General features: G+C 35.7%; 1 protein-coding gene and 1 long non-coding RNA gene across 15 annotated transcripts in view; one reads left to right on the forward strand and one right to left on the reverse strand.

Annotated features, from left to right (window-relative positions):
- Positions 1-14,578, forward strand: part of LOC132913772 (kazrin) — a 141,087-nt gene that overhangs the window by 17,604 nt on the left and 108,905 nt on the right. The gene's annotated exons all lie outside the window — the stretch shown is intronic.
- LOC132913630 (uncharacterized) lies at positions 8,548-9,730 on the reverse strand. Its single transcript, XR_009659415.1, has 2 exons — positions 9,684-9,730; positions 8,548-9,379 (listed from the first exon to the last, which is right to left on the reverse strand). It is a non-coding gene; the product is annotated as an uncharacterized LOC132913630 (long non-coding RNA).

Consider the following 14,578-nt stretch of genomic DNA (forward strand, 5'->3'; position numbering starts at 1 on the left):
ACATTTCGTATAAAGTTTAATTTAGAAGAAAAGGACAAAAGTTGAAGGATTTATGTGTTCATTCGACGCTTCGTTCTATTTTTCAATTTCGCTTTATTTCACACATTCAACTTTAATTTAAGTATCAAAACCGTAAAATAATTATAGAATCGTGTGAATATGATTTAAGACATTAGGCTATAATATTTCCCCTTTTTTTTCTAAGGAAGAATAAAAAGGCTACCTTGAACCGGCTTTCGTGAAGGGTGTAATTAAAGGGATGGTGAATCTAGATAGCGCTTTAGACTTGCTGCAGCATCATGCTTGTTCACCCGTTGAAGGTACTTGCACTCCTCTTGAGAAGGGAGTGTTTTACACCCTTGGGACATACGATCTATCAGCGTTGTTCCTGCCAGGCGTAATCACCGCCCTTAACCCTTCCGTTCTTAAAAGATAACGATTACGTCATACGCGAGACAATGGCATTTTGTATCTAAATTATGAGATACGGTAGCGTGAATCGGCAATTAGCCTCGATGCAACTGATAAATTAATATCTAAATGACAGCCTTAGATCAAAGGGCATTGCTTGATGACAGCTATATTCAAATCAGTAGCTTTTTATATTCGACGTTTCCTTATTTCGATTTGTATGGAAATTTTTTAACAGTTTTCGTGTTTTAAGGATACTTCTTATTAGGTAAATTTCAAATCTTTCAAATTATATTTGTATATATCACGTTTAGTACATACCATATCTTTTGTACTGCCTTTGATCCATCTTCTTCGTCTAAAATTTCTTTTAATGACCCAGATCTAGTCAACGATCTGAAACCCCCTAATTGTAAAGCTTTCAGAAATACTTTTAATGTATGCTACGAATAAAATTTCTACCACAATCTCCTCAAGAATAACAAAATTTTTTTTAATATACAAAAAGCCAACAATCCAGAATACAAATCTTCCAATTACAAATCAAAAACATTTCCAATGTACCTCATAGATAAAATTTCTATAAAAAATTCCTTAGAAGCGATCAAAACAGAGCAAATTTTCCTTAATCGATAAGAACTGAACAATCTAAAAATTATTTCATATATCTCCCAATTAAGAATATTTTTAACAGTATTATCGCCATTTAAATTACAAAATTCTCCCGCATTCTAGCAATTAGCCGAAATCGCCGTTAACGAAGTGCAAAGTTATTTCTAAGGTGGGAAACGTAGGTAAAAGTCGATGTTCAGTAGCAAGCGGCTTAGTGTTCGCGTGACTGGTGGAATTTAGGTATTCATTTAAGTTTCGTTTACGTTCCGTGCGGGACGCAGTCATCCTGCACCCTCTTGGCTCCGTTATTCGCTTTCCCTGTGTGTATGTGCACCATGAACCGGTGATGCACGCGAGCCAAGATGATCACCGACCTTACAGTTGGATAAATTGGTTCGCAGGATACTACCGGGCATCACGGCAGCTGTTTTTACCTAAGAAACGTTTTACTTTTACGTAAATCTTTCGCCAAGCAGAGGTAATTTTGTACGAAACGAACAATTATCGCTTTCTCATGAAAAACTGCTTTTCCGGCTCTCTTTTGTTACGAAATGGAAACGTAATTAGTAGACTAGGAGAATTATTTGAATTCGAGTCGTTATCGGATATGTCCAATTAATGTAGGTTGGACTATCATGATTTTACTATTGTAAATTTTATACAAATTTTAATTCGAGAATTTAATATTATACCTTCGTCATATTTTAAATTAATTGTAATGTTCGTATAGTAGGTTTGTATTTCACGTCTAAATGAATGCCATTCTAAATTCCAAATTAAAGGAACTTTAATTACAGCGACGCAGGAAGGAATTTTACAAAACGAAATTACGATTGACAAGAGCAATAAATAAATAAAATACATATACCGAAAGAGATAATTGTTCGTTTTTTACCAACGCGGTAAAAAATTTTTATTACGAAAGTTACTAATATTGGTGTGTGCTCACGAATATAATTTTAAGCTTCCTTTTATCCATAATTGTATATTTTATATGTAACTGACGTGACGTTAATACCCACGTACAAAAAAAGAGAAAAGTGTTTCACACAAAACCAAATTGACGTAAAACGTTGACATAAAATCGATTCTAGAAAATTACACAGATCGACCGTATTGATTAATCCTGGCAAAAGTTTCGGAATATTGTCCCAGGAAAAATCGTAAAATGGCTGTAAAACGGGCAGTGTATTGACGGGGGATAAAGTTTATTGGCAGTGTGTTCGACCGTCAAAACACATCAACCTGGAGGCTGACTTAATCGCGGTAAAAGATAGATACGTTGAATTTTTGTGCGTGGATAGAACGGTACAGTGTAATTTCGAGCGTCCAAAGAGACGGACGTTATACGTGTTTTCTTTCGCTGGTTTTTGATCGTCGACTGTAAAATGACACGCGAGCGGATCTATGCTCGCCGGCAAAAAGTAATTAATTTCTTGCCCGTTCATCCGTTCTCGGACGGTGCATGCAAGATGTGTGGGTGCACATTTGCGTATGGATAATTTCTCGTCGAAACGCAACGAAATTTCAGCGTTTGCTTTATTTATTCATGGTATTTGGTACACGAATAACTGGCGAAAGGGAATTCTGATTATTCGAAAAAGTGGAAAACCGAGGGAAATATTTTCTGCAGAAACGAGAATTTTGGTAATATCTTTCTGAAAATAAAAATTTAAAAAACAGTATTGAAATACATGTATGAAAAATATATGGTTACAGTAAAATAATTATGCTATGTCTAACAGTTTGATTTTCCTTTATGCGTGTACATTGTTTAGAGTTGTTTAGTTATGAGAGGGAAAGGTCTATGATCTGAAAAATAGAAGCTAATAATTAGAATAATTATTAACGCACATGATAATTACATAGTTGAGGTCAAATGGTCATTCAGAGATGTGTTTCATTTTTTAATTTTCTTTTGCGCAGTGAGAAGAAGTTTATAATCCAAGAAATGCGGAGAAAAGAGATTTATGATCTGAAAACTGAAAGCTAATAATTGAGAAGTAGTACAAGTACTTTCTTCCAAAAATTGGGTCGATACAGACAAAGGTACATAAGACGTATATTTATGATGAATTTGTATGAATAGTATGTTTTAATTTGTTCTTCTTATTAAAAGTTTCTCTGGTCATTCGTGACCTACAACGATATTGAGTTTATTAAACAATTGCGAACAAACGGTTTGGCATATCAGAGCATCGGTTAATGATTAAGTACGAGCAAGATTTTACGCAGAAAATACTCAAAGGTTGCCAGTTATGTTCAGTCGACAACGATTACGAATGCTGCTCGTTGCTCTCTCTTTTTCTCTCTCTCTATATCCCTGTCTCTCTCTCTCTCTCTTTCTCTCTCTCGAGTGCACAGTTGCTGAAGCGTTAATGTTTCGGTGAAGTTGTAACGAAATTAAATGTAATTGGATCAACGAGGCGACCCAGTTCCGATCAGCCGTGGTTTAAGTTATTAATTACAAGTTTCAAACTAATTATTCGATATTAATTTATTGAAGGTTTCTGTCTTTGTCGTAATGGCTCTTTAACCTAATTTTATAATAGCTGCTCTTTTTGAAATTTGCTGTGGATTTATATTCTTTCTTCAATTCTTTCGATATTTATATTTCTCAGTGTTGAGATGTTTTCCTACAGTTTGAAATTGACATGTGTACTTTATAAATTTTAATATTCGATTATTAGAGACTACACTAATAGCCTTCTTCGAGGAGAAAGATATTGGTTGTACGTAATAGACGTAGGGAAGATGATCTTCGTAATGTAGGAATTAAATATTTAAATAATAAATAGAAAAATTCTTCCCATAGAGTGATACATAAAAATGGACTAGAAAATCGTTTTAAAGAATTGATTACAAATTTAAGATAAGATACATCTTTGAAAAATATATAAAAATAACAACGTTCCTACAATTCTACATAAAAGGAATCTAGTCTTTTCTATAACGTAAAAAAGCCGCAGCAAACGAAATAGATACAAGAACAAGAATATTTTTGAGCGACCGAGAAACGAAAGGAGCTCTAGAAACGTTCATATTCGAAGGTGTGCAAATATTAAGACCGTGGATAACTTGCGGAAATCTTGATCGGGAAAACGTGTCTCTAGCTGCGGGCGTTGGTTCATTCGGGGCGAGGAACCGAAAGATGTACTCAACAGCGCATTCACTCGCGATCTCTCTCCTCTCTCTCTCTCTCTCTCTCTTTCTCTATGCACATATGCATATCCGTGATGTTATTCGAAGGCTTTCCGCGAGCATAAGCTTCGATTCACAGTGCTACGCATTGATGCTGGCTCTCAAAGGATATTATAAATTGCACGATAATCGACCCTGTCGGTTTTAAGATATCGAATATAGATATTTCATCTTATGATCGTAATCAGAAAACTTCGGATTTCTATAGGACACAGGTTGAATTAATAGACGTCAGCCATTACGGAATTTATATGAAAAATAATTTTTAGAAGGATATACATGTACTTTCATTTAAATACAGATAGGCAACTAAATTAAAAATGAAGATTGTTACGCGTAGAAAATTGAGCACGAAAAATACAGTTCGTGGATTGAAACATGACAAAAGAAGCAATACTGATGTGCATATTTTCTGTAATAACAAATAAAAACTTTTACTGTTATTTCTATGTTGTCTGTATTAAAAAATTGGAAATGGCAAGTTCAGTTTTCGCGTCGCAATGTATATATACGCAGTGGTAATATTGACAAGTAAATTTTTTATTGCAGAGAAACAACAATTTTTTTTTTTGTTTAAATGCCTAGAAATCACAGACGAGAAGTCAAATTTTTATGTGCAGCGAGAAAACGTGAGAAATATCAATGGTCATGCAATATGATGTTACATTTTTTATTTTAAAGGATGAACATTTTTGCGTGTAAATGTCAAAGAATCGGAGATGGGAAATTCAATTCCGGAAGAGAGAAAATAGTAATACTGATGCAATCATTTTTTGCTATACGTATGTCGAAGAATTCGGGGTGATAAATTTAGTTTTCGTATCGTGAAATGAAAACACGTAAAAAGCTGGAAATATTGGTAAATGTATCCTCTGTCACAAAAGATGAAAATTTCTTACACATCTATAAATTATAAATAAGCAGTTAAATTCTTATGTAATTTTTACGCAATGTGCAAATGCATAGAAATCCAACGATATTAAAAAACATGTTCCTTATCATGAAAGTTAAAGTAATTGATATCTTGCTATAATTTGATTTTTCATCTCTCATAATATAATAAAATCATGCTATCAATATTTCAAACTACATGCAACGTGTTTCTTCCCATGTCGTAAAGTATTTCGTCTTATTGTCGGTCTAATATTAAGTCTTCGATCGAACTTGTTCATAGCGAGATGTCGGATTTGCATGAAGAATGCAACTATGACATCGTTAAAACTTCATAAGTCGGGGAAGAAGAATAACGAACACATAACGCGGTAAAACTTTTTTCGTTCCTGTTGCAGAAATTTATTAATATTAATAATTCAACCATGTTGGGAATTTTCGTTTCCCTCGTTGCTCTAAGATTCTTAATAAAAAAACATATTAATGACTTGGCTTCCCATTAACTTCGACTATCTCGTTATATATCGTAGTTGTTTTTCCGCGTAAAAGTTTCCTATGGAGACATTGAAACGTACAAAGTGTAAAGAAATTTTATGAAATTGTCATTTCGTTTTTAAAGTTTACTTTCAGAGTATTTTTAAACAAACAGAAGGTAGATAAATATAATAATTTATATAATAAACTTACTTTCGAGAAAGTGTAGATTTTTATTCTCTATAAACTGAAGGTAATAAAATAAATTAATTAAGATATAATAAAATAATAAAATACTAAAATAAATGAATTTTAATTTTATTTTATTTTTCCTCTTTGTATTATTATATTATACAGTTAACGGTGAATTTGATTTAACGAACGAAATTGTAATATTGTAATAACATCCAATTTATTTATTATATTTAGCAGTATATTTTTAGTATATTTTTAGCAGTACACTTAACAACAAATTTTCAATTTTGTTATGAAGTAGTAGAAGCTTAAATAATTTTTGCTTCCACGGATATTTGATAAAACAATCGTTAATTATAATGCTTCGTTCCTCGACGAAACACGATTTTAATGAAATTTTTATACAATTTTTCGTAACGATTCCCTCATGAAGAATCGCCAGATTGGGAAGAACAGAATCTAGCCTGATTAAAACTTGGACATTCGAGGTAAGACGACCTGATTGGAAACTGCCTCCATTTATGGCGATATCGGGGTCGTCGTTGCACTCGATACGCCTTTGTTCTTTTGAAATATTGAGTTCGATTTCGCTGCTATTGCTTCTCTATGTACGAAACTCGTCTTTCATACTTTCCTTCCGTATCATTATTTTAAAACTAATCAAATCTACTCTTCTTCTATTTCACAAAATAAATCATATGCTGGAGAAGGCAGAAATTTGCAAAAATTCTGTCTGAAATATTTTAAGTTTCCAATAGCTGGTCCATATTAAAGCTGTCTTTGATTAAAACATTCATTCCACCAGTTTTATCAAGCTTTATCAGTTTTTTCGTGCTATCTTTGTTTCCGTTCATTCAATTTAAAGTATCCAGTTATCATTTTGTAACAGCTCGTATAATATAACTTTAGTTCAAAGATAAAAAAATTACAGGAAATTCGTTATATTCATATTTTGGAGAATGAAGAGAATATTGAGACGATCAAGAGAAAATGATGAAATATCTTCTTTTCCTCTTTGATTAAAATTCTGAAAATTCCAAACACGAAAAACTAGGTACATCGAAGTCGATCTGTTAATGGAAATTGAAGTACATATTTGCGAAACGCGACTGGAATTTCGTGGTCGCGTCAGAAATTCGATCACCGTCCATTTTATCGCTTGTTAAGTGCGATTGACCAACTACTAGCCTTTGATTGCGTTACAAAACGGTGTTTTGCAAGCGACGCTTTGAGAAGCCTTCCTTTTGAAATGGTCAATACCAAGAAAAAAAATTAGGCTCCATTACAAAAGAGAACGCAGCTCTATTTTTGCGTTATTCGTAGGTGAATGTACGAATCACGCGGGCTTTGTACAAATTCTATAGCGTACACTGTCTATTATGTCTACCCTTCACAAGGAAGTAATGACTTCCTATTAGATACTTAAATCTTATATTAATTTCATATACAGTGGGTTACAAAAGTACTCGAACGCTTGCGGTCATCTTAAATATAATATACCTGTTATATGAAATATTTTGAAATTTAAGTAAGAACTTAAAAGTAAGAAAATATCCTACACAATTTGTACAATTTTTAATTTTTTTAATAATTTATTCAATAAAGAAACCAGGAAAAGTATTTTAATATTGCCTTAGAAAATGAGAATAAAAAACGCAGCAGAATGTTCATTCTATTAGCTAATTCAAGATGTTTTTGACAGCGTTGAAATTCGTAAGAGAAAAGCAAATTTCTGTACACTGATTCATCTTTTTGTCATATTGATATTTCAAGATACTCTGTATCTTTGTCAAAAAAACTTCTCACTCCACCTGCTCCAGGAAGAAGAATGAAATCACGCACAGTCAAAAGACCCCAAAAAGCTGTCACAAAAGAATTTGGACGCGTGTGTGCGTAGTAGACCGACGAAAACTCGTTATCAGTAGCCGAATCTGTGGTCGATATTCGCGATAATGCTCGCGTCGACTGGTATGACGCGGTGAAAAAGGTAAAAAGAATGCTGCGATAGAAAGGGTGGAATACGAGAAAGCAAAAAAAGAGAGAGAAAGGAAAAAGGGCGGACAAAGGGGAGAGAAGAAAAAAAGGCATCGTTGCGATAGTCGCGTGGAGCCACAGGTATCCGAGGACCGCGCGATCCCCATTCTGCCATCACCCTACAGGTCGTTTCAGAGCTCACCCTCCGCTTCTTTCTGTTCTCTTGTGTTCGTCGTGTTCCCTTTTTTGCTTCCGCCGTTAGTGTCGAAACGTGCTCGTTCCTCGTTCCACGCATGCTGATTCCTTCCGTTCCTGTTCTTTCTTCGCCGTGCGGCCCGTAAAGCGGCTTAGGGCTAATACCCCGTGGATCAGTCGACGAGGTAGAAAGAAGCTGCAGCTGTAATCGTATGGCTACGATTTTATGGTCACCTGAATTGTGCTCGTGGTCTGTCCGACCGGACGCTCGCTTTAATATCTCCGCCTTCGTATTTGGTTCTAAGGATGTGTAGTATTTATTAAAAATGTATTTATATTTTATCCTTGTACTATTGTCTTCTCTGCTCTTGTTTGTTCAACCTTTTAGGCGACGAATTGTCGATTGGTCGAGAAATGATCTGTTATTTCAAGTCTTGCGTGAAAATTTTAGGAAATGTAGACAAAATGAAAGTTTAGGAGGAACTCTACTTGGTTTTGAAAGATCAAAGATTTTGGAAGATGTATTTATATTTTGTCTCCGCCTTTTTCCCTCATTTATTTCGTTTGTTTAACGGGGACTTTTTCGTGATCGAATTATCGATTGGTTAAAAGATGGTCTGTTACTTAGTCAATAATGCTTAGTTTGCTTCTAATGATAATAATAATTTCTATCGACATCGATTTCTAAAACAGCAAGGTGTATCCTTGTTAGGCTACATATTCAAAAGAACGTTCGTGTGTAATGAGACATGTGCCCTTTAGCCATGCAGCGTATAGAAGTGCAGCACACCCTGTCAGTATCAATACACACGTTTTCCCTTTAACACAGTGTTCCTCCTTTTACCTCAGTTTTCCTCTGCCCACTATATTGCCCTTTATAGAATTTTTATACAAACTTGAAAGGTCATAAACTTAAAAATTCTATTTTTTTATTATCCATTCTTCAAACTGAGTTTATAACGAAGTCTCTTACACGACATTCGTTTGTTGATAAGGAATAATATAATAATATTAAGGTTATAAACTTTAAATTTTATTTTCTTATTATCGCCTCTCTGGACAAAGTTCGTAATAAAATTTCGCAGACGCAATTCATTGGTTAGCAAGGAATAACATATTATATACATAGAATATAGCGTAGTATTTCCCCGTTATTAGATTTAAATCTAGCGTGAATGAACTTGTTACAAGTACTCTACGTAGTACAATGTCCCGAGGACAATAGGCATAGCGATGCAGACGTAATAACAAACCTGTGTATAGTCTAGCTTAACTTCATTTCAACTCCGAAGTACATTAAACAAATCGTAATAACAACTATTCGCCTGATGCTTATCGAGTCGTAATTGTACGTAATACGTAATACGTAATTGTACTGCAGCTCGTCCTGGAAATAGTCACTTTAATCTCAAAATCGATTCTGATTCTGAAACAGGCAGAAATTTTCATGGACTTAAGGAAATTCCCTCATAATAATTGCATATAAGAAGTTCGAAAATAATTTTAATAATTCTCCAGCAGATTTCGGTATTCTTTCTATTCTCATTAGTTGATAGAAATACATAAATAAATGCATATAATACATATAGCGATTAATAAAAATATTTGCACATATCCTTAGTTCTCTACGAAGCATTTTTCTATCAGACTCTATATTTTGTTTTCGCAATATCACATTTTTGTAGTAATAGGAAAATTCTACAAAAGGGTACAAAATTTAATATACTTACCTAATTAATTAGTATATAAATTCTATAATAAATACAATGGTGTGCAAATAATCTCTAAACTCTACATATTGTTGAATAAACTAAATTAATTTTATTAGCTCAATGATTTAACCTTGCACTGCATCTCACTCCTTCTTCACGTTTACAAATCAAAGTAATCCTTCGCCATAGCCAAAACGCCGTGAAAGCGTGCCTCAGATTTCTGCAAATAATTATTGATATATTCCCAAACGAGGAACACAATGCATTCGAGAATCAAGATCCTTCTTCTAAAAAAACGGGAGAAATCCAGCACAGACGAAGTGTCACGAAAACGAGCATACGTCAGCACGATCGGAGCAAAGCCCTTCTAATCTGCTCTCGATAGCATTATGGCAGTGCCAGGCACTGGCGATTTTCGAAGTTGCTTCGACACGCGAGGATATCATCCCTCGGTGGGTTCGTTCGATCCTTAATAAACTAGCGAAATCGCTTTAAAACCGAACAGTATTTCAAACGCGAATCAACAGTTCCACTCTGGTTCGTATCTTCCATCCTCTTCTCTACTCTTCAGTCATATCTTCTCGTCCCTTTCTATAGAACGTGGCAACGGGGTTGATCGGTGTCCTTCTTCCTCCGGGGGGATAGCAGCGTATGCGCGTGCCACACCACGTAGCAACCCCCTGTATGCCCTGCAACCCGCCATGGTATTGATCCACGAGCGGAGGCAGCCCCCATCCCCTTAGGTCTATCGAGTTCCGCCCCTGCGGGAGTAGGATTGTGGCGATGGTAGGAACGGTGGTGTGCCGGTTGATACGGTGGTGGTGCAGCTGGAGGGACTCGAACCCAAACGCGGAGAGAGCCTCCCCAAACTAAACCGAACTACCCCTACCCAGGTTTCTCGTGAACCGGCCTACCAGCCCCCTTCGTCTCTGTATTCAACCACCACCGTTTCGCCTCATTCCTCCCGCCGCTGTTCTCCTCCACCGTTCATCCGTGCACACCCACGCGTACAGACGTAGAAAAACGTTTACGTGGGAGCCGCTTTATGGACACGCGTTTCTGCTCGATGTGAACGATGCGTGGCCGTGCCGTGTTTGCTTGTATGTAATATGCAGAAGTAGGCACGCGGAGGTAATACGTGGCTGTAGTGGTTCTGGTCACTGGGTAGATGTGAATAGTTCTGTATGTGCTTTCTGCGTGTGTCCACGCGCTATCTGAAAGCATTAGAGTCCTCTTTGCTACACTGTCCCTAACTTTCGACTGTATGTAGTTCGTTGAAGGGTGAAATTGTGTTTGGAATGATAAACGGGGAATTGGATGTTTCAAGGAGCTTGGTAATTGATACGCAGTACGTGTTTGAGGAGGATTGTTTGTGAGTTTGATAAAGTATGGCGTTGTTTCGGGTGGTTGGTTCTTTTAGATAGGACAGGGAGGTTTTAATAGGTTTTTGGATAGATCCCTTACTCACTTCAAATTTAGATCCTTTCGGCTTTGGTTGGCGGTGTAACGTATTATGTATTTGATGATTTGATATAACATGTGATCTAGGAAGGTTTTGATAATATTTCAGGTACTTTCAACTACTTATGGTTGCTCCGATAATTTTGGATGGTGATTTGATATACCATGTGCTTGAGCTAAGCTTATTCGCGAGTTTGATATAGTTTGATATTGTTTGGAATGCTTGGTTCCTTTGAATAGAGTAGTTTTGATAGTTTTCCAAGTACACTTGGATGCTTATGGTTGCTTTGAATTGCCTCTACCTTTGGTTAGTAGTTTAACGTGTTACGTATTTGACGCAGCTAGTTTGCAGGTTTGATAAAACACGATGCAGAGGTGTGTCGATAGTTTACTACACAGATTATTATGGTTTGGGTCAGGCTCGCCTCTATTACGTATTTCACGAAACTAGTTTGTAAATTTCGTTAGCATACGATGTTGTTTAGGATGTTGGGTTCTTTCAGTCAGGAATGCCAGGGAGGTTTCGATAGTTTGCCAGACAGGTCCTTATGGTTGCTTCGACTCTGCTTTTAACTTTGCTTGGTGGTTTAACTCGAGCATTTGGCTTGGTCGCTTGTAGCTGTACCTGTAGCTTCTGATCGTCCATGGATTGCAAATTCGTAACGTAAGGTGACGTAGGATTGGCATTTTCGATTCGATGCGCTGTCTGGTTGCGTAATTTTCGATTTGTGTCTCCCAGGGGGAAAATTTTTCAACTGGAAATTTTTACATTTTATGTATATTGTCATTCATGTTATTTTCATAGTATTCTATTATTTGCTGTGGCTAGGAATATATTTTGAAATATCGCTGATATCTCGGAAAATATCTGTTTTTTTTATGACCTATCGTTAAAATGAAACTTAAATAACGAATTTGGAAAATTACCGAGATTATCCTACATTTATTTGAGTTTGCGTAATTATATGGATCCAAAGAAAGAAAATTGAAGATTTTGTCGTGCTTAGGAAACAAAGTTACCATAAAAAATAGATTGAACTGTTCGAACCCAACACTTTTACGTTACCAATTTACAAAAAGCGAAAGAGGATACTGCATCGATAGATCGAATAGCAATCGATCTTTCGCTTAACGTCACTAGATTCTGTCCGTGTCGCCTACGGGTGAAACGGCTAAGAAACGCGAGAAACAGTCCAATACCGATTCTATCAACTTCTTCTCTCATTTTCATTCGTTTATACGCCTTTCATTCGCGGAATGGAACGAGATGGGGGTAGAAGTCAGTCGGTGGCACTCGAGCAGGGCTTCCTTGTCATCCCTTTATAGTACGGTCGAATTCTCCGCGACTCTCCTTCTCTGTTCCTCTCTTCGGCACCACCCCACGTCAGAGTAAACAATACTCGAGCCTTTTGTACGTCCCTTTCCTCCCTTTTTCCCCGAGCGGAGTGCCGCGCGTTCCTCTAAAAGTGGATTCACGATGAATTTCTTCCTTTTTTTCGGAGGTTAAACGCATACCAAAGGATACTCGAGCCCTTTCTATCCTCTTTCTTCCTCTCGATTTTTCTCATCGTCCCTCATTTTCTCGCTCTTCTCGATGAACAACGATGTGACATAGTACTCATGTAGGATACATCGTAATAACGTAGGGTTATTTGAGTCGCCTAAGCTTCAGCATCGAATAAAACGAGTAATCAAACTTGGTTTACGTGTAGAGGAAAAACACGATAAATATATTTTTGTTGACTGTTTGATCTTAATGTCATTTTATAATCAAACATGAGTATTTCGATATGACGTACATCATCGAGAATGAAGATAACCTATTAGGTCTATATCATGACACGTTATTGATCATCATAACGATTGAGCTGCCAATGTACACGATATGTTTCGCTGTTTATCACACGACTAATAACGAATTAAATAATCTGTTTGCGAATTTAGATAACTTAAAAATTGTCTGTAACCTAATTTGGCGAATTGACGAGGAATATTGCTTAGTTTCACTTGAATATCTAATAAATAGCTTTCCGATTTAAATAACCTTACCTTACCCTAGGAGCCACCATTAGACCGATAATGACAACGTGTGCTACCTACGTGTTAGAATTATGTGAGTAGGTTGCAACGAACACGTTGTTGTAGCTGTGAAGCCAATTATCTTCTCGGTGTTCTGATACAGAGCTTGGAGACGTGGTTTACTGAAAAGTGGTCTTGAGAAATGGAACATGTTTGTTGTTCGTTGTTCGTTCCCAAGGTATTGCGGTTATTTCTTTCGCGTGACAGCTTAGGTGGTAATTTTTATCAGGCACTAAGGGCAACCGTTTAACCATCCTAGAAAGCACCACCTAGAGCTTCTAGACGTCCTAGTGGCTAGAGTTTGTACGTAAGAACAGTTGAAAGCTTGTCAACCTCTTCTTCTTCTCCTTATCTTCTTTATCATTTTCTGTTCTTTATCTTTTTATTCTTCTTCATTTTATTTCTTTTTCTTTATTATATACTCTTTATCACTTTATCTGTTTTTTTATCGTTTCTCCTTTACTTTATTACTGCCTTTTCATTTCTTTATTACATCACGCAAAATTGCGCTTATTGTTTATTATCAGTTAACAGGTCTCGTTAACAGTAAAATATTTTGAGCAACACATTCTCCTTTATTATTTTCACCATTTATAATTGTTTAATATTATACAATTATTTGGAGTTCTTTCGTTTGACTTGGTGTATGATATTTTAAAAGCCTCAAATATTTTGAATTCCAAAAATAAAAGATTTCCACTTGGTTATACATATCTACATACACATCTACATATCCCGTTCAATATTCGATACTCGCTACCAACCAATGAATTATAAAAAATCAATTCTGAAATACCATCAATTCGATAAAACTAAAATAAGATGCATATCCAACTTCCAATTACATTCAACGCTCATTATCAATTTCATGAAAAACCAATTGGAAAATCCTAAAAATTTACATCTTCTATAAAAGTAGAAAAACAGAAAATATACACGTGGAGATACTTTTTTTCCTTTTCGTGGTCGGTATAAAAAGATATCCAACTTTTAATATTCATTACCAATGATCACGTATTATTCTGAATTTACACCATCGTGATTTTTAATCTGTTATATGTGTACACAAGACTCTTTAAATTATTCTAACTGTCTTAGCTGCGGCACGTGTACGAAAATATTTCCAGGTCGCGCGTGACAGTGGAACACGAAAATACTCGCGACAGGAAAGAGATCCTTTTGCATTTTTTAGCGAAAGAATATGGCAGGGTAATATTAGTTTAACACCTAGATTACCAAAGTGATCATCGGTGATACACGTTGCTAAATCTTTTAGAATGATTAAAATAAGATAAGAAAAACGCTAGAAAGTTTTCAACAATATGAATGACTTAGACAACGTTGTCAGAAAGAAGATCGTAAGTACGATATAA

This window comes from Bombus pascuorum, chromosome 13 (assembly GCF_905332965.1).
Source record: "Bombus pascuorum chromosome 13, iyBomPasc1.1, whole genome shotgun sequence".
Classification (NCBI taxonomy): Eukaryota; Metazoa; Arthropoda; class Insecta; order Hymenoptera; family Apidae; genus Bombus; species Bombus pascuorum.